Source organism: Dasypus novemcinctus, chromosome 22, assembly GCF_030445035.2.
Source record: "Dasypus novemcinctus isolate mDasNov1 chromosome 22, mDasNov1.1.hap2, whole genome shotgun sequence".
NCBI classification, from domain to species: Eukaryota; Metazoa; Chordata; class Mammalia; order Cingulata; family Dasypodidae; genus Dasypus; species Dasypus novemcinctus.
Genome location: NC_080694.1, coordinates 62,190,686 through 62,216,442, shown reverse-complemented (window position 1 = coordinate 62,216,442; position 25,757 = coordinate 62,190,686). Strand labels below are relative to the sequence as shown.

The 25,757-nt window shown below is 47.5% G+C and overlaps 4 non-coding genes across 4 annotated transcripts; 2 read left to right on the top strand and 2 right to left on the bottom strand.

Annotated features, from left to right (window-relative positions):
• Window positions 1–6,376: 6,376 nt before the first annotated feature.
• TRNAV-CAC (transfer RNA valine (anticodon CAC)) lies at window positions 6,377–6,449 on the top strand. Its single transcript has one exon. It is a non-coding gene; the product is annotated as a tRNA-Val (tRNA).
• A 5,806-nt stretch (window positions 6,450–12,255) lies between these two features.
• On the top strand, window positions 12,256–12,329 carry TRNAI-AAU (transfer RNA isoleucine (anticodon AAU)). The gene has a single exon. It is a non-coding gene; the product is annotated as a tRNA-Ile (tRNA).
• Window positions 12,330–16,808: 4,479 nt separating this feature from the next.
• TRNAV-AAC (transfer RNA valine (anticodon AAC)) lies at window positions 16,809–16,881 on the bottom strand. Its single transcript has one exon. It is a non-coding gene; the product is annotated as a tRNA-Val (tRNA).
• Window positions 16,882–24,879: 7,998 nt separating this feature from the next.
• On the bottom strand, window positions 24,880–24,953 carry TRNAI-AAU (transfer RNA isoleucine (anticodon AAU)). The gene has a single exon. It is a non-coding gene; the product is annotated as a tRNA-Ile (tRNA).
• Between the last annotated feature and the right edge of the window lie 804 nt (window positions 24,954–25,757).

The following is a 25,757-nucleotide window of genomic DNA, read 5'->3' as shown; positions in this document are numbered from 1 at the left end:
ATTTGTCTGGACATCACGCTAGATTTTGCCCTTCAGGCCCTGGAATTATATGTAATGCTGTAATAGCTGAATAGAGCAGTACAAAGAGTCACTTAAGCATTAAGAATTTGGATTTTAGTGCCAATATTATGAGACAAGATAGTTGTATATATGCATACGCTGTAGCCTGCGAGCATCATACGAAAGAGGAAAGACAAAAGAGGCATTTACATACAGCAATTGGCTCATAAAAATGAGAAAAATCTTCAAGTTATATTTGTGAATGGAAGAAAGACATTTTCTTAAATTTAATTTTGATTTTTAGGACCATTGTCATGAATAATGACATATCCTACACAGCAAATGGAAGGCTATTATTGTAGGAAGGTACAAATGTGTTGCATTTAATTGCTAAGTCTGGTGAGACATCAGAAAGAATAGGATATCAAGGAGAAAATGGAGCATAAGATCGGCTGTGAGAAAGGCTGCTGTTGATCAGCTTCTTTTTTTTTTAATTATTTATTTATTAATTTTTAAATTTACATTAAAAAAAATATGAGGTCCCATTCAACCCCACCGCCCCCCCCCCCCACTCCCCCCACAGCAACACTCTCTCCCATCATCATGACACATCCATTGCACCTGGTAAAGTTCATCTCTGAGCATCACTGCACCCCATAGTCAATGGTCCACATCATATAGCCCAGCCTCTCTCATGTTCCATCCAGTGGGCCCTGGGGGGATCTACAGTGTCCCGTAATTGTCCGTGAAGCACTATCCAGGACAACTCCACGTCCCGAAAATGCCTCCACATCTCATCTCTTCCTCCCGTTCCCCACACCCAGCAGCCCCCATGGCTACCGTTCCCACACCCATTCCACATTTTCTCTGTGGACATTGGATTGGTTGTGTCCATTCCACACCTATATCAAGTGAGGGCTTAGATTCCACATGGGTACTGGATGCACTCCTCCCGCTTCTAGTTGTAGACACTCTAGGCTCCATGTTGTGGTGGTTGACCTTCTTCAACTCCATGTTAGCTGAGTGGAGTAAGTCCAATAAATCAAAGTGTAGGAGCTGAAGTCTGTTGAGGCTCTGGGCCTGGGTGTCATATTATCAGTCCAGAGATTCAAATCCCCTAAATATATCTTAAACCCCAGCACCAACTACAATTCCAATAAAGTAGCATGCAAGTTGATCAGCTTCTTTGTCTCTTTGTTGGCCAAGAAACTCCCTGTTCATGCTTCATTCAATTGGAAGGATTTCAATCATTTCAAAGAAAAGTTTTCACATTTCTTTCCTTTACTTGCCTTGGAGATGGAAAAGTATTGGAGAAACAATGAAAAAAAGTAATAAAAATCCATTTGTAGTTAGAAAGATTTTTAATTGAATCAATTCCATTTCAATGTTAAAACCATTGATAGACATTTTCAAAATTGGTACAGAATACTAGTTTATTTGCTAAAGGAATATTACACTGGAGTTTGGCTATAACAAGGTGCACTGTAATTGAAGTCACTTAATGTTTACTACATCACTGATATTTTATGTGAGTGTAAGTGTGCATGAACAATTTTATGTGTATCTAAGTTTATGTGTATACTTCTGAGCAGGCCAGAAAGTTTTTTGCTAGTTTCCAATACTGTCAAACAACTTAGAAGTAATTCTGCTTAGGAGTTATTGAGAACCCATCAAGTGTTAGCATTTACCTTAAACTTGAATAATAAAAAAGAATTTAATAACAGATAAGAAAAAAGTTAAGCTAAATCTAAAGTGTGAATTTTTTATTTAAAAATTTTCATGGATGTATATCATTCATATGTGAATATACATAACCAACAAGTACATAGTAAAAGTTGTGAACTCACAAGACAAACATGTGTAACATCATAAAGGACTCCCAAACTTCACCCCGCTAGCAATGCCCTGTATGTTGTGAAACGTTTGTTTCTGTCTTTTATGACAGAGCTTATTTTCCAGTGAGTTGGTATATTCCGCAGGAGTTGAGCCTGAATGGCCAAATCTCTGGCATTATTGAAAGAGGGAATGTGTGATGACATTCTTAAGGTTCTGCTATAAAGGGGGACGATGCACTTTTGGTGTAAAGCCAGGAGCTGAGAAGGGAGCCCTGAGATGGGGATCTAAAGAGCTTAGGTGATTATTTAAAAATCAGGTAATAATTAGGAAATTATTAATGAATATTTATCAATATTCCCCACTCTTTAAAATGCAATCATCAGCTGTTATTTTGCGTCTGGCAGTTGCTGTAGATGTGTTGTGTGTGCAGCGTCTGCAAGATTCTTCATGGAGAAGCAGCCATCCTGGAGTCAGCCTTCTCCAGTCAGAGCCCTGGGCCCAGAACTTCCCTTACGCGGAGGCCGCACATCAGGCCTGCGGCCTGGTCTAGATTCTTCTTACTTATTGGGGTAATATTCCCCATTCCGGGTACTCGGTGACCTTCTATTGTCTTGCTCAAGCATGTGGGTCAGTGGCACGTGCTCAGCCAAGATCTATATCCCATGGGGAAGGGTACTGGGTCTCCCCCATCGTGATGCAAGAGGGGGGAGCACAGAGTATCGTTCTGTGCCCAGTGTTGGGAGGGGCCCCTGGCCACGGGAGACCGACGCCCACTCGCCCACTGCCGAGGCCGACCTTGCTGACTCTCCTCTCCGAGTAAAGCCTTGTTCCCGGCAGTGCTAGTGTGCGCTGCGTCCTGCGTGGCCACCGCAATTCCGCGGCTCCACGCCGCGGGCGGGAGCGTGTGGACTCATGCTCCTGGTGGCGGCCCAGCTCAGCCGTCCTCTAAGTGGTGGAAGGACTTCTCCGCTGGCAGCCAGGGACATTGGCTTGAAAATTCGGATGCCTTTTTAATGTTTAAATCATCTTTATTCTGCATGATACACAATGCAGTAAAATGCATCCATTCATGCACAAAGGGACGAGTTATGACGTATTTATGCACTCACTTAATCTCTATCACAACAAAGAAGGAACATTGTTATGTTCCCCAAATGTTTCCATGTGTCTTCTGGTAATGGCCCCTGAAATTAGCTCATCTACATAAAGTAGATGGCTTTTCTGTAATTATAAATCCATTAAATTATAACTACTATGTAATTTAAATAATGAGACTCTTTTATTCTTGTTCCCGGGCTGTTCATTATTTTGAAATGATCCTTTTTGTTGTTGCTGGGACCTGTTTGTACTGGTTTTCATCTGTGCCATCATGACCTCTGGATGATATTAGAAAACAAGACACCAAGACACCGTCCCATGCAATCTGAAGTAACAGTTGAGTTGAGTGGTGTGTCCATAAGATGACCCTGGAGAAGCACCCAATTGGTCTTATATTTCTTTCACCTGGAGGTCAAAAGGTGGCGCTCATGAGCTTCTTCTCTTAGTGCAAAGTAAGAAACGTCATGGTTCCACTGGGAATCGAACACAGGCTGCCCTGGGTACAAGCAGGTATGATAACCACTACACCATAGCACCAAGTTAATGCATGGCTGTACACGAATGTGCAGCGTAAAAAGAGGAGGAGAAGAGAAATACTACTACAGACACTCATAGGCATAACCACCCACAGTACCATGGTTCCAAGAGGATGTGTAATTGGAGATAGATTAACTTTTCCCCATCTTGTGCACACAACGTTAAAAATCTCAAAGGGCAGTAGTTTCACTTGCTGTCACAGGAATAAATGTCTTCACATATGCAAGCGAACTCTCTATTTCTACCAGGCTGGAATGCTCTTGTCTAGCCTCTGTATATTTACTTTTTCCAAACATTTATAGAGGGGTTATTATGTCCCACACAATTTGCAAGGCTCTGGGGATACACAGTAAGTACAAAGCTCACAAAGCCTGCCTCTGAGGTTCCATTGCCGCTTCTAGCACACACTTGGCTCTAAATAAATGCATTTATATTTCATGCAATCTCTCATCCAACTTATGAGTAGTCCCCTTTACTTCCTTTTTCCCCACAGCAAGGAACTGGAATTTGGTTTTGTGGCTTTGTTGACCAACGTCAATGCCTGGTTCAGGTAAGAGGTTCTGGGTTTGTGGGAAACGTGTCTTGAGCTTCCATGATTGGGAATACTTCTACTCTACAGAATTCCACACGGAATAAGATCCTTGGCAGTGCTCACAGCTTATCTGTAACTGTGCCCTATCTAGTAATGATGTTTGATTTTCACTCCGGCCCTACATTTCCACATTAAAATTGGTCCGAATCAAAGTACCACTCGGCCTCTTTCTGTTCCTTACTCTCTATTCTTGGCCCCACAAATTTATTTACACAGCCCCCAAAGAGCTCTTTACCTTGAGATGGAAAATGTCCTTTATCTCCTCCAAACATTCCCTCCCACCCCTCACATTACGTTTCCATATAGTTGGAGGGCTAGTTCTGGCTGCTTTCTACCTGCAAGTCCTAGACTGAAAGTTTCAAGTTTCTTGAAATCCCACATATGTTTATCCAAAAGGAAACATGGTTCAGGTAATTAAGGTTACTCAAATTTGAACATTCTGTTCACCTTCTAAATTAATGATCTAAGATTTGAAACCTCAAAATACGTAAGTGGAATATCAATCCTCCACACTCTTAACTGATGCAGCCCATATTTTTCATTTTTCCTCATGTCTCCCCACTCCAGGCCTCAAATCTGCCTTAAACTCTTTGGTGTTTCTCCCAAGCCTGCCTCCCCTCTCTGGTGATCCCCCTGACACCAGACTCTCCTCTCCTCTGTCCAACCAAATGGATTCTTTCCTTCTACGAAGTGTCAGATCAGGTAGCACTTCTTCTGAAAGCCTTCCCTGCTCATTAGGAGTGGAGAGCTGCACCTTCTCTGTGCACGTGTGAAAATGCCATGATTACTTATCTTTGCGACTTCCTTTGACAATTTAAAATATAATTAACCTTTATGTGCAATTTTAGTGTAATAATCAGTGTACATGTCCCTTGCTAGCCCTTGAGAACTTCAGGACATTTAGTGCTTCAGAGCCTATCTCCAGATCAAACAAATTGTGGGCTACCCAAAAATTCCTTTATATATATTTTTGCCTTAATTAGGAACTTACTGGCTCACAGTCTGGAGGGTAGCAGTCCAAAAGCAGGTATTGTCCGCCCTGCCTTCTCTGAAGCTGTAGCGTTCTGGTGGTGGCATCCTGGGAATCACTCTTTTCCTCCAGAACATGGTCATCTGTTTCTTTGTTTCCTTTTTTATTTATTTTTGGTATAAAATAACTTTTAGTTTCATAATTTATCAAACATAACTGCTTTCTTTGGAGCAAGAGAATTTACAAATAACAGATACTGCCCTTTCTTTTTCAGACTCCTTCAAGCCAGATAATATACATGTTCACTTCTATTTCAAAGAACATACTAGAAAACAGTGGATATTAATATTTTTTAAACTGTGACTCAACCATTCACAATTAGGCTTTTAAATTATGTCCATCACTTGCTACGTCCTAAGTGTTCAGGATGAAAAGTTGAGAAAAGATAAAGACCTTTCATCATATCTCCTTTAAAATTTATATAATTCACATGCACATGGACTGGGGCTAATACAAGATAAGCAGATTAGGTGTGTGTAAGGGGCCTAATTTCTTTAATTTTAACAGCTAATCAAATTATAGGAGGCAAGAAAGAAAAGAAAAGAAAAGAAAGAGAAAGATAAAAAGAAAAAAAGAGAGAAAGAAAGAGAAAGAGAGAGAGAAAGGGAAATGTCAACTTAATACCCAGTTAGGTTGCTGACCTGTTTTCAGAAAAAAAGTGTTAAGATCTTACCAGTTGCGAAATATGGCCTTTCTTCCCTGTTTTCTGCAAGGTTCCGGCTCGTCCAAGTCTTACTTTCTAAGAGCGGGGTGCTCTCAACTTTGTCCTGTTGGGAATTCCGCTCGAGGGATTTGAGGCACAAGCAGCATCTCGTTGTTAGCGCCTTCCAGACCCGGAGGGGGGCGGGAAGGGAACGCGGCAGTCAGCGCGCAGCCCACCGCGCCCACCACCTGCGCAGCCCAGCGCCCAGCGCAGAAGGGAAGTGGGCGTGGGGGTCTCTGCGCTCACACCCTGTGGTCGGGACGACAGGTGGAAACCAAAGCTCTTCGTGCAGAGCCCCGGCCTTTGGTGACACGGGAGAGTTCCTGGAAACCAGATCCCCTGGGAGCCTTAGATGCCGGAGCCTGGCCTCTGCGGAAACAATAGGACTCTGTTCAGGAGCTGTGCTTTTTATGAGTCACGGTGTTTCCATATTGGTAGTTTCAATAATTGTAAAGTGTGAGAGATCTCAACGCACCGTGCGATGAAAAGTACTGAAAGAAGAGAGAAGAAGCATTAAATTTAGTCACCTGGAAATGACTTTCCATTCCGTGACCAGAAAAAAAATGTGTGCAGGCCCAAGGTTTCCGTAGTGTAGTGGTTATCACGTTCGCCTCACACGCGAAAGGTCCCCGGTTCGAAACCGGGCGGAAACAATGATTTCTCTGCGAAGCTCTTTCCTCCACAAGGATATGCAAGTATTTACCTTGGCCCAAAGGCTTCATCTTGCTCCTTTCTCTGGAATTCTCCTTTTAAGCAACTGGCGATCCAGGCTAAACAGAGCGCCGCCCTCCCCTGCGCCACGCCTGTTCCTAACGGCCCTGCCTGCGAAAGGCCGCCTGGCTGCCCGCAGCTTCCAGGAAGCGGAACAGCTTTCCAGGATTTCTAAGGATTTCTAAGCAGGAAATCCTATCCCAGAAGGACCAGATTATTTTCAAAGCTTACTTCATTTTCTTTCTTTTCTTTCCTTTCCTACCTCCTCTTCCCTAGATTCCACCCTCCCTCCCTCCCTCCCTGCTTCCCTCCCTCCCTCCCTCTCTCCCTCCCCTCCTTCCGTGGGTCCAGGGTCTCAGGTCTGGCCCCCCTCCTAAGGGACACTCACCCCGCAGCGCGCAGCCGCCTGCCTCCCCAGGACAGGAGGTAACACGTCGCAGACCTCCCTCAGGGAACCGCGGACAGGTAGCTTGTAAACTGCCTTTTAGTCCGGGCTGTACGCTTCCTACAGTCACCTCACCACACCCCATTTACGGGCTTCAGGAGATCCTAGAAAAACCCTGTTAGGAAGGGTCTTTGTCCGAGCCCCTTGCTGTTGCCCTCGTTCCCCGCCCCTTGGCCGAGCGCTGCCTTCGCTCTCTGAGCCGCCGCCTGCGGGGACCCGCTCCTGTCTGGAAGGCGCAGCAAGTAGAGCGTGTTTCTGACGCTGTACCGAGAGCTCCTCTGGTCTTGCGGCGACCCCGACCCTGCCCTTCGGGAGCTGGGGAGGGACAACAGGCGGCCCCCAGCCAGGAGCGCAGGGCGCCAGAGCCGCAGGCGCCAGCTCAGGAAAGGAGAGTCCCGGGGAGATCCGGGGGCGCCCATACCGCCCACGTGGAGGGGGTCGCGGCCTTCAGGGACGAGCGGGGACGCGGGGAGCGCGTGGGGACGTCCGGGAAACTCGGCAGGAATTCTGCTTGTCCTACAGCAGGGAGCACAGCGGCTGCTTTAAGAAGAAAAAGAGGGACCACCAGAGAGCAGCCCCTAGAGCTCGGCCGCTGGTAGGAGCCTGGCAGGTGGCTCGTGAGGCAGAACAAGTGGCAGAGGTGCACCGCGTGGAAGAAGAGTTCAAGTTAGAAAGGGGCGTGCACCTGGCACAGCAGAAGTGAAGATTCTTTATCCATCGCTTGTGCCAAGGTAATGATCAGTTAGAAACCCTGGCTTGTAAACATGCTTGGGCTGGGGCAGCAGCTGCCTCAGTCTGGAGGACCCACCCCTGGGTGGGACCCTAAGACATGGGCCCCTATAGAGTCCTCCTCAGATAAGGAAAAAGAGGAAGAGTGGGAAAGGGCTAGGGGTGACAGAATAGAAGCGTGTAAGTTTAGCTTAAAATGCTTATCTTCTAGCCCAGGGAATTAAGAATCACAGTTTATCCTGTATTTCCCCAATATAAACATTTTAACAGCCTTAAAATAAAGGTAATACATCCCATTACCAAATTACCAAAGAAGAAAAAGTGTACTAGTTCAAATTTTTCTTGGCTTAGGTGTAATCTCCCTAAGTTTATGGAATACTAAAAAATAAACTGGCATTATATGTACAAAATCTTTTTTTAAAAGGAGGTACCGAGAACTGAGGCCGGGACCACCATGAGAAGCAGGAAAGAGTGGAAGGAAGGACTCAAGGATGGAAGGAGAGAGGTAAGGAAGACAGAGAGAGAAAGAAAAATAAGTTTTGAACTAACATGGTGGGTTTAGAAGCGGGTTTCTTTCTCAGAAATACTTAGGTATCTTGGAAACGTGTTCAGCTTCCTCGATTCAGAAGGAGCCTGACGACCCTGGAGGTGCCAGCGGGACTGACGCCCAGGTTCCGTGGAGGTGGAGGGGGGGCTGGGTAGCAGGGATAACCTTCGCTCACAAGCTGAGAACTCCAGGCAGAGCACCAGGCAGTCTCTTGGGCAAATGTAAGCATCTGACTGCCTTGTCAGGTTACAAGCATGGGAAAAACCTGCTATTTCCCTGCCTTTAATCGGCGAAGTGATAACTACTACACTAGAGAAACTGAGGTCCAGTCTTGTGTGAGGAACAGCACTGTGTGTGTGTGTGTGTGTGTGTGTGTGTGTGTGTGTCGCGGTCGGTACGTCCTCTCCGGTGGACGACGGGGCAGGAGAGGCCTAGGCTCCTGCGGGGGCTCGCAGGCGTGGAGGGCGCACGGCGGAGAAACCACCACGGAGACGAGGTGAGCACCAGGTCTAATTTATTAAGGGAAGTACATGTGTTTATATAGGGTTACGGGGGAGTGAGCAGGGGACTGATTGGCTGTGGCCAAAGGGGGATTGGATTGGCGGTGGCGAGCAGTTGGTGGGGGGAAGAGGCAGATTCTAGGTTGGTGAAGGGGCGGCACCGGCGGGAAAGGGGAACGGGGCTGGGAGTGATTGGTAGGGACTAGTTCCTTGCCTTTCATGGTGCGGCTTGCGCTGCGGCTTGACAGTGCGGGAGGGGGATGTGAGCGTAGGCAGCTCCTGCTGGTATCAGCAAGCCGGCGTCAGGTTGCCTGGGCGGGGCCGAGGGCAGTGCGCCCGTTCCATGGCTGAGGGCAGTTCACCCGTTCCAGCCGCCCTACACCCGAGTGGTGGGCTGCGCATATCCCCCACTGGGCGCGGCTATGCTTGCCAGCCAGACTTCAGCCTGCCTCACCTCAGTGTGTGATATCCTGTTTATTTGGCTCACTGGTTTATCTCCATTCTGAACCATTTTTTCAACCCCAAATTTGCATAGCCAATTGCCTAATTTACATCTCCAGTTACATATGTTAATGAGTGACATCTCCAAGGACATAGATCAAATACACACACACACACACATTCCCTTATTATATTTCCCTCCTCAATTAAATCCAATGCCATGATTCAGACTAGTGGGCCCAAAGATTGGAGACTTCTTTGATTCCGTCTATCTCCTATTCCTCATGTGGAACATGTGTGTTGTTTCTAGAAACTATGACCAGACTCTTGCCATTTCTCAGTACTTCAAATGCTACCCCTCTGGTCCAAGCCACACCATTTCTGGTAGAAATATTTTTAAAATATCTTCATCACCTTCCTCTTTCTATCAAATCCTCTCTATTATATTCTCCACACAGCAGCCCAAAGGATCCATTTTCACCTGAAAACATTTGGAGCCATTCCCTGGCTGAGAACCAAACAATGCCCACTTGCCGCTCTCAGAGGAAAAGCAAATACCCTGGGGAGAGGATGGAGCTCAGGGGGCTGAGAGCCTGCTTCCCACGTACAAGGTGCCAGTCTTGGTCCCTGGTATGAACAAACAAACAAAACAAAGGAAAACCTAACTCTCATTGGGGAGCAGATGTAGCTCAGCAGTTGAGCGCCTGCTTCCCATCTATGAGGTCCTGAACTCAGCACTCTGTACTTCTAAACAACAACAACAGCAAACACCCCAGGGGCGCACAAGATCTACCTCATCTACCTACCTACCCTGTTCCTACCTGCTGCAGTTACCATCACGTCTTGCTCTTCCGTGAAACCATAAACCACTGCCCCCTAGAGCCTTTGCAGTGACATAGTCTGTTCTCTCTAACAGTGACCTTACGTAAAGTCTTTCCCTTCCTTCAAGTCTTAGATCAAATTCCACCAGGTCCGTGATATTCACCTCACCTGCATTCCCTATTCCAGTCTCACCTTCCTACCTTATTTTGCTCCACTGCACGCAATCTCTTAATACATTATTGCACTTGCTTACTTGTTTCATACACTTTCTCCCACACTGGCGTGCAAGCGCTGTAAAGGCTGGAAATCGTGTGTGTGGGCTGAGCAGCTCCCCACCTGCTACAGCGCCGCCAGTAAGGGAAACTCGATGAGTTTGTTTTGCTCCAAATGTAATATTCAATTTTGTGGACGTGAGGAAGGAGATTCTGAGATGTTATTGAGTGCTCAGAGTCATGAAGGTAATGAAACAAAAGTTTTCTACCCAGATGTCTTGATTTAAACTCATAGCCCTTTTACTGGGTTGGGAGCTTCATGGCGTGGGTGTATTGAGAGAAGCGCTGACGGCAAAAGCCTGCCAGGAGAGGGGGATGGAACTCGGCACTAGACCCATCGCCCCCTGACAAACCTCAGATTCCTTAACTAACTCTGTCCTTCGCACCAGGGGTTTGCTGACAGCCACTTCCGTGGATAGAGAACTGTCTTAGCTCAGGAAATCCTGCTGGCCTTGGCCATCGCTAACACCCACCCCGAGGGAAGGCTGCAGCCCTCCCCGTCCCTCCTGAATTGTCCCCCATCCTGTCCTTCCTGCCCCCAAATCCAACTGCCCGGGAATGGGCGGGGGGGGGGGGGGCGGGGCGGGGCGCCCTGGCAGGGACCGAGGCTTCCAGCGTCCTTCCGGCCCCGCGGGTGTCCGCCCCAGGCCCCCACTTGGCGTTTCTCCCCGGGGCCAGCGAAGCGCCTCCGACTCCAGACGCGCCCTAACCCCACGGCCTGTGTCCCTGACGTGGGCTTGCTTGCTGCTCGGGAAGGAGGAGAAGGAGGCCCCCAGGAGAGACGCCCCACGTGCTCTGCCCTCGCCGACCACCTCGGGCCGGGGGAAGTGGCCGCGCTGCCCGCACTCTCGGGGCCGGGGTCGCCGCCTCTTCCTCCTTCCTCCGACGCTGCCCACTTGCCCCCGGCGCCTCCGCACTTCCCCGATCCAGGCGTTTCCAGGGCACGTCCCCGCCTCTGCGCGCTCGGCCTCGGCTTCCCCCGGCGCTGATGGGGGCTTAGGTCCGCCCCCAGCAGGGAAGGGCTGGGTCAGGAGAGGGGGTCCGTGGCCCCCGCACGCGGGCCGGCGCCGTGGGGGGTCGCGGCGGCCGCGGAGCCCCCGAGGCCGGGCGGGGAGACGGGGCAGGGCCCCCGCGGGCGGGAGGCGCGAGCAGCGCGGAGCCGCCCCGGGGAGCAGAGGAGGCGCCCCCGCGGGCCCTGCCCGGGCGCTCAGCTCGGGGCCGCGCCGCGCTCCCGGCCTTGCGGCCGCTGCGGGCCCCGGCCTGCGGGGGGAGGCAGCCCCGCGCGGCGGCCACGCGGATCCTCCGGATGAGAACCGGCCTTTCCACAGTGACTCAGGGGCGCGGAAGAGCCGGGGTTCCTGCAGGCCCAATGCGGAGATGATCTCTTCTTTCCTGCTCCCCTTTCCCTGCCGGGGAAGGGAAAGTAGTAGAGTGTGGGGGAGGTGGCACATTTGTGTCCTCATGGTTGTGTGGCCTTTGGGGTCTGTAGGGTTGTTGTTTGTTGTGCTGAAGTTATTTTTGCAGAGAACCTGGAGGAGACAATGCCGTTTGATCGTCGATGGCATTTCCCCAGGAGGACGAGCAGCTTCGTGCAGGGCAGCTGAGCTCCTTGTCACGACCTGGCGCGAGTCACCCCAGGGGGGCGTCCGAGGCCCGCCGCGGGCTGGGAGGCGTTTGCGTTTCCAGCGAGCCCAGCTCCGCGACGCGGCTTCCTTCCTCTCTACAGACCGAGGTCGCCCCGCTGGGCCGAAGCGCACCTGCTGTTCCTCAAGGGAGCTCCACTCTCCAGAGCTCTTAGCTCTGTGACGTTTTACGTTTCTTTTTAAAATGTAATATACTCGTAGGATGGTGAGTTTTTAAAGTAAATTGAGTGACTCGTTTGAGTCGGTAGGAAATAGGAATATTTTTCATGATTTTCAGATGAGTACTGGGTAAAGACATCGATTTTAGGTTTCATCAGTTCGGGAATAAGTACCCCTTTTTTCCTACGGTGGCCGGTTAGCTCAGCTGGTTAGAGCGTGGTGCTAATAACGCCAAGGTCGCGGGTTCGAGCCCCGTACGGGCCACGCTGGGATGTTCCATTTTAAGTGGTGTCTACACCGCCCACCTCTACCTTTAAGGCCCTCTCGGAAAATCAGGTCCGGTCCTTCAAGAACCATTTCCCGCCGAGAATTAACGATCCTAACTAACACAGTCGTTTCATCAGACATCCCTGGAGGCCCTTGCCCTACCCAGGCTTAGATCTGCCGGTTGATTTTCACGTCCGTCCCCGAAACGACGCTGGAAAAGGATCCGCACCGGCTCTTTGTCCCATTGGGATACAGATTCATGCAGAGAAAACGAAGCTATGTCTCTTGTTTCCCTCTGAACAGGAATTGTACCACTTCTCACTGGATCTTCACCAGTTCCGTGAAATATGAAACGAGATTTTTAAAGTTACACGTGACAATGAATTTCATTAACATTGACAAAATAGGAAAGAAACAAAGGGTTTCGTTTTGAATATTCTGAAGATTGGTTCAATAGGTGGAAGACTCATTTTTTGAGAAGGATTTAAGGTTTAGTTTTAGGGTTAGAATTGCATTCACGTGTTTAAACGTAGAAAGGATAAACAGGTATGGTGAAGGGCTCGTCTCCTTATGCCTCATCCATCCAATAATCATTTCCAAAAACTTGCCTAGGTAAACGCTGTGCTCACTTGCTCATAGGTCCTTCTTGCTCCTATCACTTAACAACCCTGTATGGAATCTCTGTTTCATTGGTATTTCTGTCTTTTTTATGTATTTGCTGAACTGGCTACTGGGCAAATAAGTACCACACATATTATTCCACAATATTGAAAATGGAAGCAGATTCAGGCCTCAGAATCCAAATGGGTTGATTTCCAGAAAGCCCTTTAGATGTGATGGAATCTTTAAAATATCATCCATTCACTCTAAATTGTAATCTCAATTATGCATGTTGGCAGGAGGATGAAAAGAGGTAAGGGCAAAGAATAAGTTGATTATCTCTTTGTTAAAACTGATGGTCCCTCTCACTAAAGCCATCGAATCAAGGGTCAGGCTGAATTTCTCTGACCATCAAGCTGGATTTTTCCCTTCAGTCCTTAGAATTATATGCCATGCTATAATAGCTGAATATTCCAGTGACAAGAGTCATTTCAGCATTAAGAATTTGGATTTTACTGCCAATATCATGTGACAGGATAGTTGTACATATGCATATGCTCTAGCCTGCGAGTACCATATGAAAGAGGAAAGACAAAAGGAGAATTTACACACGTCAACTGGCTCATAAAAACAAGAAAAATGTTCAAGTTTAATTTGTGAGTGGAAGAAAAACATTTTTCTAAATTGAATTTTGATTTTTAGGTCCTTTGGCATGAATAGTGAAACATCCAGCATAAGAAAAGGGAGGCTGACTATTGTAGGAAGATACAAATGTGTTGCATTTAATTGCTAAAGTCTGGCAAGACAACCAAAAGAATAAGATAAACACAGAGAAAATGGAGCAAGAGATAGGCTGGGAGAGAGGCTGCAGTTGATCAACTTCTTTGCCTCTTTGTTGGCCATGGAAACTCCCTGTTCATAGTTCACTCATTTGGAAGGTTTTGAATCATTGCAGAGGAAAGTTATCACAGTTCTTTCCGTTATTTCCCTTGGGGACAGAAGAGTCTCAGAGGAATAATGAAAGAAAAAGTAATAATAAAACTATTTGTCATTGGAAATATTTTAAATTGGATCAATTCCATTTTAATGCTACACCCATTGATATACTTTTTCAAGACTGGCACATAATATTAATATTTTATTTGCTAAAGAAATATTACAGTGGAGTTTGACTATAACAAGGTGCACAGGAGTTGAAGTGACTATTTACTGTATCACTGATATTTTAGGTGGGTATACAATGGGCATGAACAATTTCATGTCTATCCAATTTTATGTGTATATTTCTGAGCAGGCTAGAAAGGTTTTGGGAGTTAACAGTACTGTAAATAATTTAGAAGTATTTGGTTTGGAGTTCTTGGGCAACCATCAAGTCCTAGCATTAACCTTGATCTTGAATAATAGAATGACCCCAGTGCCATTATCGTCAACCTGTATTTCTCCATCCAAATCTTCAGGATTGTGCTCATTTCCAGTCAGTGCCCTCACTTTAACAGCAGACTCCTGCAAAGTTAAGATAATAGTTTCCATTGTAACTAATGGACATTAGTTAGATTTCAGTCTTGTTTTGGTGGATCTCAAGTCTGTGGCTGTGCAAATAATGATTTTCTTTTAGAGTGCAAATAGAAACTTTCCCATCATTCATGCAGTGTTTAAGTTTCAAATTTGCAGATTTCACCTCATCTCTTTCTTTTGTAACTGTATCCAGCATATTCAGGAACAGCCAGCCAACATCATTGTTACTTTTTAACTCCACAAAACTCTGTTATGGTGTCAAAAACACTCTCACCCTGATCCTTGCCTCTTATACACATTGAAGTAGTTATATCCAGTGCTGATATTTTGCTCATGTCTGTTGTCAACACAGGCCAGGGACTGCCAGTGGGTTCTTGATTATTGGAAACAGAGTTACTTGTGTCCTGGAATCTAATCAGGTAGCAAGCCAATTGCAAAAATGCCAGAGCCAATTCAGAAATCCTATTTTTAAGAATCTGTTCTATAAGAGCTACCCCTGGTACCAAACTGTATTAGTCAGGGTTCTCTAGGGAAACAGAACCAACAGGAGGTATCTGTAAACAGTAAGAGATTATATAAAACTGTCTTATTCGACCATGGGGATTCATAAGTCCATATTCCGCAGGGCAGGCTACTAGCCGGGCGCTTCGATGAAGGTCCTAGGTGAGTGCCCCAGGAGACGCTGGCTACCTGAATCAGAAATGAGAACTCTCTCTCTGAAGACTGAAGTCACTTTTCCTTTTAAGGTCTTCAACTTCTTGGATGAAATGTCACTCATTGCTGATGGCAGTCTCTTCAGCTGGTTGTAGATGTAACCAGCCATTCACGCAGTCAACTCACTGATGATGAAAGTCCATGAGATGCCCTTGTGCTACGCTTAACGCAGAGCTTGCTTTACCGAACAACTAGGCACCTGCTTGACCACATTGACCCATTAGCCTGCCCACCACATATGGTATTGCATTTGACTTGTAAAAACTAATAGAATACTAGCAAAATCAATGAATATACCTGAGATACCCTTGGGAATTAAAATAATAGGTACTAATTAATTATTCACCCAAATTTTCAGGAATATAATTAATGAATTTTAGCTGTCAATAGTAAATGGCTATTGAAATGTCAAAACAGAGTAAAGTTTTGTTTTCAAAGACATATGCACTGAAAAGTTGAGGAAGCAAGTTATTTCATAACAGAACTTATCCCAGAAAAGAAAAATTTACATAGTTCGGTGGGAATCTAATAAGGTCAACATTAAAATGCTAGGTGAATAAAGTGAAAAATTTTTGTTCTCAATATAATAAGTTGACTTATTGATTTTAAGTTGCATGACCCTGAAGAACCTTCTGCCTATGCCAGGTACTTGTCCCTTCCTAACTTTAACTCTTCTTCTAAGCAGCGCACAGAGGCCTTTGCCACTTCCTCTGCCTCAGCATCCACCTGCAAGGCTCGTGCAGCCCTGGTAGAGCTACTGCCCTCCAGCCGACTCTCTTCTATGTAAGTGCAGCTGCTCTGCCACCTGCCGTAGCACAGTCCGTATCGTGGACATTTTGGGCCTCCCCAAACTCTCTCAGCAGTCCCCACTCACCCAGAGGGCAGCCTCCCCTCCCCACATGGAGGTCATGGGCGAATCCGGGATTTCCCCGACTTCTCCTTTTCCCGGGAGCATACCTGCTCATGCCCGTGGAACTTCGTCTCCTGGAATTGTTCCAACCCAAGTCCTGAAGGGCATGGGATGCGGCTGCTGCAGGACTAGAGGACTCGCTCCACGGGGTCAGACACAAGCTTTATTTATTGGGACTCATGGACTCAAGAGGGGCTGAGAATGAAGAAAGCACTCCCCAAAGAGGTGGGAAAATGAAGGCAATAGAAAGGGTCTCAGAACAAAGACCCTTCATCACAGAGTTCTTCCTAGGATCCCCTGAAGCCCATAAATGGGGTCTGGTGAGGCTACTGTAGGAAGGCCGCGTATAGCCTGGACTAAAAGGCAGTTTACAAGGCACCTGTCCGCGGTTCCCTGAGGGAGGTCTGTGACGTTTTACCTCCTGTCCTGGGGAGGCAGGCGGCTGCGGGCTGCGGGCTGCGTGTCCCTTAGTAGGGGGAGCCAGACCTGAGACCCCTGGACCCACGGAAAGAAGAGGGGGAGGGAGGGAGGCAAAGAACAGTAAAAGCTTTGAAAACAATCTGGTATCTCTGGACGCGAATTTCCTTTTTAGAAATCCTTAGCAATCTTTTAAGCCTATTGAGTTTTCAGGTTTCGTGTAGGGGAAGGCGGCCCTGTGTTGAGGCTGGGGAATAACCCGTTGCTTCCAAGTCCAATTCCAGACAGAGCAGCAAGTAAGTGAACAAAAGCAATTACGCTGTTTCCGCCCGCTTTCGAACCGGGGACCTTTCGCGTGTTAGGCGAACGTGATAACCGCTACACTACGGAAACTGCGGGATGGTTGGTTTTTCCTCCCGATAATGAAATGAAAAGATATTTCCAGGTTACACTAATCAGTTTAAATCTGTTTTTTCTTTTACTACTTTGCAACTCACGGTGCATTGATTTCCTTCACAGTTTCTACTTATTGAAACTATCAATATGGAAACGCCACGACTCATAAACAAGCATTACTTATCAGCAACGTCCCAATTTTTTTCACGGAGGCCAGGCTGTCGCCCAAGGCTCCCAGGGGTTGGATTTCAAGGAACTCCTCCATATGACCGTGGGCGGGGTCCCTGCATACAAACAGCTCTGACTTCCGTCGTCTTGGGGCCCAATGGGCTGTGCTCCGAGATTCCCCCTCCCCGCCGCCTCCGTTCTGGCCGGCGCCCCTCGCCCCTCCGCTAAGCAGCTGCTGGCGGGGTGGGCTGCGCCGCTCACTGCCGCGTCCCTCCCCCGGCCCCCCCTCCGGGTCTGGAAGGTGCTGGACAACGAGACGCTGCTCGTGCCTCAAATCCCTTGTGCCGAGTCCTGACAGCACAGCGCGACTTCTGCATCTCTTCACGTACAGCAAAATCGACTAAGACCTGGGCTGGTCAGAATCTTGCAGAAAACAGGAAAGAAAGGCTGCATTTCTCAGCTGGTAAGGTCTTAACACTTTTTCCTGAAAACAAATCAGCAGAATAAGGGGCATTAAATGGACATTTTCCTCCTTCTCTCCCTTCCTTCTCTAAAATTTGATTAGCTGTTAAATTTAAAGAAATTGGGACCCTAACAGACACCTAATCACTTACTCCGTCATTAGCCCCCTGTAACGTCTGCTTGTCCTCTACGAGCCCCAGTCCCGTGCCTGCGGAGTCCTCATTAGCTCCACCAGTGCCTCCTCATCTGACCCTGGTCACCGATGATGGATCTGCTGGCCCCTGTGGGCCCTGGCACAGCATCTGCACTTCCCGTGTCGCTACCTGCTGTGCCTGCCCAGCCCCCATTAGCTGCACTCGTGTCTGCTGGCATCTGTGCGCCTGCTGATCCCCCAGCCCCACACCCCTCCCCTTTAGGCTCCAGCACAGCCTACTCCTACATGTACCGCATCACTGTCCAAGAATCTCTGTTTTAGCAGGAGTATCTCACAGGTTAAACCAGCTTCGCAATGGGTCATGCGTTTGACTTTGGAGGAGCACAGTCCTGGAGAGGGAGGTGATAGAATCATGCCCCTCCCCCACCCCCACCCCAAGACATCCGCAAATCCTACCTCCAGGGCCTCTGAGTGTGAACTCACTTGTAAGTAGGACATTGGAAGATACTATTAAGATGAGGTCAGCCAGAGTCAGGGGGGTCTTTAATCCCATATGCCTCGGTTCTTGCAAGCAAAGGAATTTGGAGGTGACAGTGTAAGCCACAAGAGGAAGCAGAAAGAAGCAGGTGGCCCTGAGCTGCAGGCACAGCAAGTCACCACCAGCACGCTACAGCTTCAGAGAGCGCAGGGCGGCCAGGACCTGGTTTTGGACTTCTAGCCTCCAAACTCTGAGCCTATAAGTTCCTATTTAAGCCAAACATTTTTATAAAGGAAACAACGTGTAGCCAACAATTTATTTGGTCCTGAGCTAAGCTTTGAGGCATCAAATATCCTGAAATAGTTCTCATGGGCTAGCAAGTAGCACGTACACTGATTATGACTAAAATTGTACATAAAGGTCAATTGTATTTTAAATTGCCAAAGGAAGTTGCAAAGGTAAGTAATCATGGCATTTTCACAGGGGCACAGAGAAGGTGCAGCTCTCCACCCCTAGTGAGCAGGGGAGGCGCTCAGAAGAAGTGATGCCTGAACTGAGACTTCATAGATTCATAGAAGGAAAGATTCCATTGGATGGGAAGAGGAGGAAAGGAGAGTCTGGCATCAGGGGCATCAAGGGAGAGGGGAGGCAGTGTTGGGAACAGTAAACAGTTTAAGGCAGAATTGAGTCCGGGAGTGGGGAGACATGAAAAATGGGGAAATATGGGTCAGATCTGGAAGATTGTGGAGGATCCATCTTAAACTTACTTTTTTTGTGTTTTCAAATTTTCATTCATTAACTTAGAAGGTGAACCGAATGTGTAGCCCAAATCTTCCAAAGCTTAACTACCTGAAACATGTTTCCTTGAGGATAAACAGATCCGGGATTTCAAGAAACGTACAGGAGATTCCATTGCCTATTGAAAAACATGCTTCTTTTTCCCCACAAAACTCTGCATTGAGAGCTTTTTTTTTCTTCTTTCATACCAAATTGAAAGCTAGATGGAAGCTTCTGATGTAAGTTTCTTCATGTCCTGTCTACTGCAGCTGGACGGCTGGAATGTCCACAGTTCCCTTAACTGATGCAGAAGGAAAGCTTCTCTTCCCCGCAGATGCAACTGGAAGCCTCGGCTCGCGTCTCCTACAGGAGCACCACAGACTCTCACGCCAGGTCCCTTCCTCCCTTTGCTCCTTTCGCCCCTCCCCTTGCTCAAGACCCTCGTCCCCCCTCCCGTCCCCGTGTCCCTGTTTGAGGTGAGGCGTCATTTCGGCTGCTCACAGCGTCACTGACTCGCTGAGGGGAACCCCGAGGCAGAGGCTGCGTCTCCTGCTGGAGCTGCGCGCGGCTCCGCGCTCCCCGGGACGCTCACCCCGTTCTCCCCGCACAGCTCAGCTTCCTCGGGAAGGGCCCTCGCTCCTCCCGCGGAGCTGCTCCTGGAGCTCTGTCCACGTCCAGTTCTCCTCAGCCTGTGCGGGGGACGCGCCTCCGCTCCGCGCTGGGCTTCTCGTCTCTCGTGGGCAGGATCCGCGCCAGGGGACCCGTCGTCGTGGGCCCGGAGCGCGCGGCGCAGGCACCTGCAGCGGTGTCCGCCAGCGCCAGCCTGCACCTGCAGGTGGAAAGCGGCCGGGACTCGGGCTCCAGCTGCAGGGAAACGTGATGGGAGGGGAGGGAGGGAATGTTTGGAGAAGAGGAGTGAGATTGTCCATCTCAAACTAAAGAGCTGTCTGGTAGCTGTGAAAATAAATTTTAAGAGACCAGGATTGGCGAATAAGGAAGAGAAAGGGGCCAAAAGGAGAGGCAGTGAGGGATCAGAGGAGGGCTCCCGAAAGAGAGAGCAGGACGCGGGCCCACGTGAAACGTGTAAGGCCTCCGTCGCCCAGAGCACTCAGTTATCCTGGGTTGGCATCTCTGCCTTGGTGGGGCACTTTGATTGGGACCAAATTTAGGTGGAATTGTAGGGAGGGCGAACGTCAAACATCGTTAATAGATATGGTACAGATTACAGATCAGCCCAGAGGACGGCCAAGGGTCTTAGTGAGTGTGGGGAGGTCGGATCTGTGTGGAATTCTGTAAAGTAGAGATATTCTCAATCATGGTTACTTAAAAAGGAAAGTGTCCCACATGAGGTGCTGCTGGGATTTGAAGCAGGATCTCTCATTTATTAGAGAGTCACTTTGGTCAACTAAGCCACACAGCCAAGTTCCCAATCCCTGTTGTGTGAAAAAAGGAAGCAAAGGGGGCTACTCATCGGCTGGGTGACAGCTTGCATGAAATATAAACATGCTTACTTAGTGCCTAGTGTGTCTAGAAGAATCAGTGTAACCCCAGAGGCAGGCTTTTCCACCTTTGTACTTACTGCTGTAGCCCTGGAGCTTTGCAAAGTGTCTGGGACATAGTAATCCCTCTATAAATATGTGTGGAAAAAGTGAGTATACAGACGCTAGACAAGAACATTCTGGTCTGGTAGAAATAGAGTTCACTTGCATATCTGAAGCCATTTACTCTTGTGATAGCAGGTGAAACCACTACCCTTTGACATTTTCAATGTGTGCAGAAGATGCAGGAAAGTTCATTTATGTCCATTTGATTATCCCTTTAGAACCATGGTGGCTGTGGGTGGTTATGCCTATAACACTCTGATAGTATTTTTTCTCCTCTTTCTAGGTTCCACATTTCTGTGTGTGTACTCTGCTTTGGTTCTATGGTGTAGTGGTTATAACATCTCTTTTACACACAGGGGATCCTGGGTTCGATTCCCAGTGGAACCACATTACTTCTCTTTTTGCACTTAGAGATAAAGGTTATGAGTTGCCACCTTTAGACCTGGTGAAAGAAACAGACCAGTAGGTTGTTTTTCCAAAGCTATCTTATGGACACCGAATCACCTCAACTGTGCTACCTGAGACTGCAAGAAAAGAGTACAAACAGGGACTACTGACAACAAACAGGAATATTTAAAAATAACTCACAGGGAACAAGAATAAAAGATTCTCATTATTTAGACTGCATAGCAGTTACAGTGTTATAGATTTATAATTGTACCTAGTTTAGCTAATTTGACTGCCGTTACCACAAGGCACAAGGGAACATTTGGGGAGCATGGAAATGTTCTCTAATTTGATTGTGATAGTGACTATATGAATGTATAAATACAGCAAAACTCATCCCAGTGTACACTTGAATCTATGCATTTTTTACAAGTATATCATACACAATAAAGATGCTTTAAAAATTAAGAAGCGATCTGAGTTGTCAAGCCAATGTCCTTGGCTGCCAGGGGAGAAGTCCTTCCACCGCTTGCAGGGCAGCTGAGCTGGGCCGGCGCCAGGAGCAGGAGTCCACACGCTCCCGCCCGCTGCGTGGTGCCGCGGAATTGCGGTGGCCACGCAGGACGCAGCGCACACAAGCACTGCCGGGACAAGGCTTTACTCGGAGAGGAGAGTCAGCAAGGCCGGCCTCGGCAGTGGGCGTCGGTCTCTCGTGGCCAGGGGCCCCTCCCAGCATTCGACACCGATGATACTCTGTGCTCCCCCTCCTGCGTCACGACGGGAGGGACCCGGTTCAGCCCCGCTGGGTTAGATACGCGAGCGCGTTTGGCCAGGTGCCACTGACACAAGTCATAGGATGTCACTGAGTACCGGAATGGGGAAAATTACCCCAATAAGTAGGAAGCATCTAGACCAGGCCACAGGCCTAATGTGCGGCCTCCGCATAAGGGAAGTTTCTGGGCCCAGGGCTCTTACTGGAGAAGGCTGACTCCGGGATGGCTGCTTCTCCATGGAGAATCTTGCAGACGCTGCATACACAACACATCTACAGCAACTGCCAGACGCAAAATAACATTCTAAAGAGTGGGGAACATCAATAAATAATCATTAGTAATTTCCTAATTATTACCTGATTTTTAAATAATCACCTAAGTGCTTTAGGACCCCCATCTCGGGGCTCTCCTATTAGCTTCTGGCTTCAAACCAAAAGTGCATCGTCCCCCTTTATAGAAGAACCTGAAGAATGTCATCACACATTCCCTCTTTCAATAATGCCAGAGATTTGACCCTTCAGATTCAACTCCTGTGGACTACATCAACTCATTCGGAAATAAGTTCTTTCATAAACTGTAACAAATGTTTCACAACATACTGAGTGTAGTGCTGGTGGGGTGACGTTTGGGAGTGTTTTGTGATGTTATGCATCATTGTCTTGTAAGTTCACAGCTTTTACTATATACTTATTGTTTATGTATATTCAAGTATGAATGATATAGGATCAATGAAACTTTTAAAATAGAAAACTCTGATTTTGGGCTTAGTTTAACATTTATTTTTAGCTGTTATTAAGTTCCTTTTTATTATTCAAGCTTAAGATCAATGCTAAGACTTGATGGGTTCTCAATAACTCCTAAGCAAAATAACTCCTAAGTTATTTTACTCTCTTTTTTACTACTAAAAAACTTCCTGAAATATACACATAAAATTAGATAAACATAAATTGTTAATGCACATTTTATATTCACATAAAATATTAATGACGTAGTAAATAGTCACTTCAATTACATTGCATCTTGTTATATCCAAACTCCAGTGTAATAATCCTTTAGCAAATAAAATATTAGTATTATGTGCCAATTTTGAAAATATCTATCAATGGGTTAACATTGAAATGGAGTTGATCCAATTTAAAATATTTCTAATAACAAATAGATTTATTATTACCTTTTTGTTGTTCATTATTCCTCTGATACTCTTCAGCCTCCAAGGCAAATAAAGGAAAGAACTGTGAAAACTTTCCTTGGAAATGATTGGAGACCTTCCAGATTGAATGAAGCATGAACAGGGAGTTTCTTGGCCAACAAAGAGACAAAGAAACTGATCAACAGCAGCCTCTCTCCCAGCCTATCTCTTGCTCCATTTTCTCCGTGTTATCGTGTTCTTTCTGATGCCTTGCCAGACTTAGCAATTAAATGCAACACTTTCGTACCTTCCTACAATAATAGTCAGCCTCCCTTTTGCTATGCAGAATGTTTCACTCTTCATGCCAAAGGACCTAAAATCAAAATTCAATTTAGGAAAATGTTTTCCTTCCACTCAGAAATTAAACTTGAAGATGTTTCTCGCTTTTACCAGCCCGTTGTTCTATGTAAATTCTTCTTTTCTCTGTCGTTTTCCATATGATGCTCAAAGGCTAAAGCATATGCATATATACAACTAATTTGTCTTATGATATTGGCTCAAAAATCTAAATTCTTACTGTTCAAGTGATGGTTTTAATGGCATATTCAACTATTACAGCATTACATATAATTTCAAGGACTGAAGAACAAAATCAGCTTGATGGCCAGACAAATCCAGTCTATTTATCAGCTGGCTTTAAGGACAGGGACGATCATTTTTTTATGTATTTATTTTTAGCAATTTTTAATTGTCTTATTTTAAAAAGATGCATAGATCACACAAAATGTTACATTAAAAAATATAAGAGGTTCCCGTATACCCCACTCCCCACCCCCACTCCTCCCACATCAACAACCTCTTTCATCAGTGCATTTGGTGAATACATTTTGGAGCACTGCTTCATCGCATGGATTATGGTTTACATTGTAGTTTACCCTTTCCCTCAGTCCATTCAGTGGGTTATGGCAGGGTATAAGTGGGCAATCATTTTTAATGAAGAAATAATCAACATATTCTTTGCCTTTACCCATCCTCATCCTTCTGCCAACTTTTCTTCACTCACTATATTAACAGTTCACAATTGAGATTACAATTTAGAGTGAACGGATGATGTTTTCAAGATTCCTTCATATCTAAAGAGCTTTCAGGAAATCAAGCCATTTGTATTCTGAGGCCTGAATCTGCTTCCATTTTGAACATAGTGGATCAATATGTGTGGTACTTATTACCCAGTAGCCAGTTCAGCAAAACATTAAAAAAAAAGGGGGGGGGGAGAGAGATAGCTCTCTAAATATCGATAAAACTGAGATTCTTATTGCCCTAAGTGATAAAAGCAAGTTGTAGACAATGTGTGATTATGAAAGATGGGAAACAATAACTTGTGTAAATATTTGCTTGTATGAAGAAAACTGGAAAGGACCTGTAAGCAAGTAAGTATAGAATTTATGTAGGGAAGTTTTTGGAAAAGATTATTGGACGGATGAGGCATAAGGAAAGATTTTGATGTACCTGTTTACACCTTCTGACGTTAAAAATGTGAATGCAATTCTAACCCTAAAATTAAACCTTAAATCCTTCTGAAAATGAGTCTTCCACCTACTGAATCAGTCTTCTGAATGTTCAAAAGGAAACTTTGTTTACCTCCTGCTTTATCCATCTTAAAGCTTGTTGTCACTGTGTAATTTTTAAAATCGAGTTTCGTCTTTCAGGGAACTGGTGAATATCCAATGAGGAAGTGGTAAGAAGTGTGGATGGTTTTACAGTTTCTTTTCAGAGGGACACGAGACAGAGCTCTGTTTACCGTTTCTCAATAGGACAAGAAGCGCGCGCGGATCCTTTTCCCGCGTGGTGTCGGCGCTGTTCCTTCAGTGTGTACGTGGGAATCATCAGAAAACCTAAGCCTTGGCAAGGGCCACCAGCGAGGTCTCCTGAAATGACTGCCTCGGTTAAGATCGTACATTCTCAGGGAGAAATGGTTCTTAAGGGAAAAGGAACGTGATCTTCAGAGTGGACCTTAGAGGTAGAGGTTGCAGGTGCACGAAAAGGTTGACACAGCCACAGCCTGGCCCGTACGGGGATCGAACCCGCGACCTTGGCGTTATTAGCACCACGCTCTAACCAACTGAGCTAACCGGCCGCTGGGTTCACACGCGTTTCTTATTCCATAGGTGAAAGGCCCACACAACCAAAAAGAAATGTGCCACTCTCCCCCACACTCTTCCTGCTTTCCCCTTCCCCAGCAGGGAAAAGGGAGCAGGAAAGAAGAAACGTCTCCGCATTGGGCCTGCAGGAACCCCGGCTCTTCCGCGCCCCTGAGTCACTGTGGAATGGCCGGTTCTCATCCCGAGGATCCGGGAGGCCGCCGCGCGGGGCTGCCTCCCCCCGCAGGCCGGGGCCCGCAGCGGCTGCAAGGCCGGGAGCGCGGCGCGGCCCCGAGCTGAGCGCCCGGGCAGGGCCCGCGGGGGCGCCTCCTCTGCGCTCCCCGGGGCGGCTCCGCGCTGCTCGCGCCTCCCGCCCGCGGGGGGCCCTGCCCCGTCTCCCCGCCCGGCCTCGGGGGCTCCGCGGCCGCCGCGACCCCCCAAGGCGCCGGCCCGCGTGCGGGGCCACAGACCCCCTCTCCTGACCCAGCCCTTCCCTGCTGGGGGCGGACCTAAGCCCCCATCAGCGCCGGGGGAAGCCGAGGCCGAGCGCGCAGAGGCGGGGACGTGCCCTGGAAACGCCTGGGTCGGGGAAGTGCGGAGGCGCCGGGGGCAAGTGGGCAGCGTCGGAGGAAGGAGGAAGAGGCGGCGACCCCCGGCCCCGAGAGTGCGGGCAGCGCGGCCACTTCCCCCGGCCCGAGGGCAGAGCACGTGGGGCGTCTCTCCTGGGGGCCTCCTTCTCCTCCTTCCCGAGCAGCAAGCAAGCCCACGTCAGGGACACAGGCCGTGGGGTTAGGGCGCGT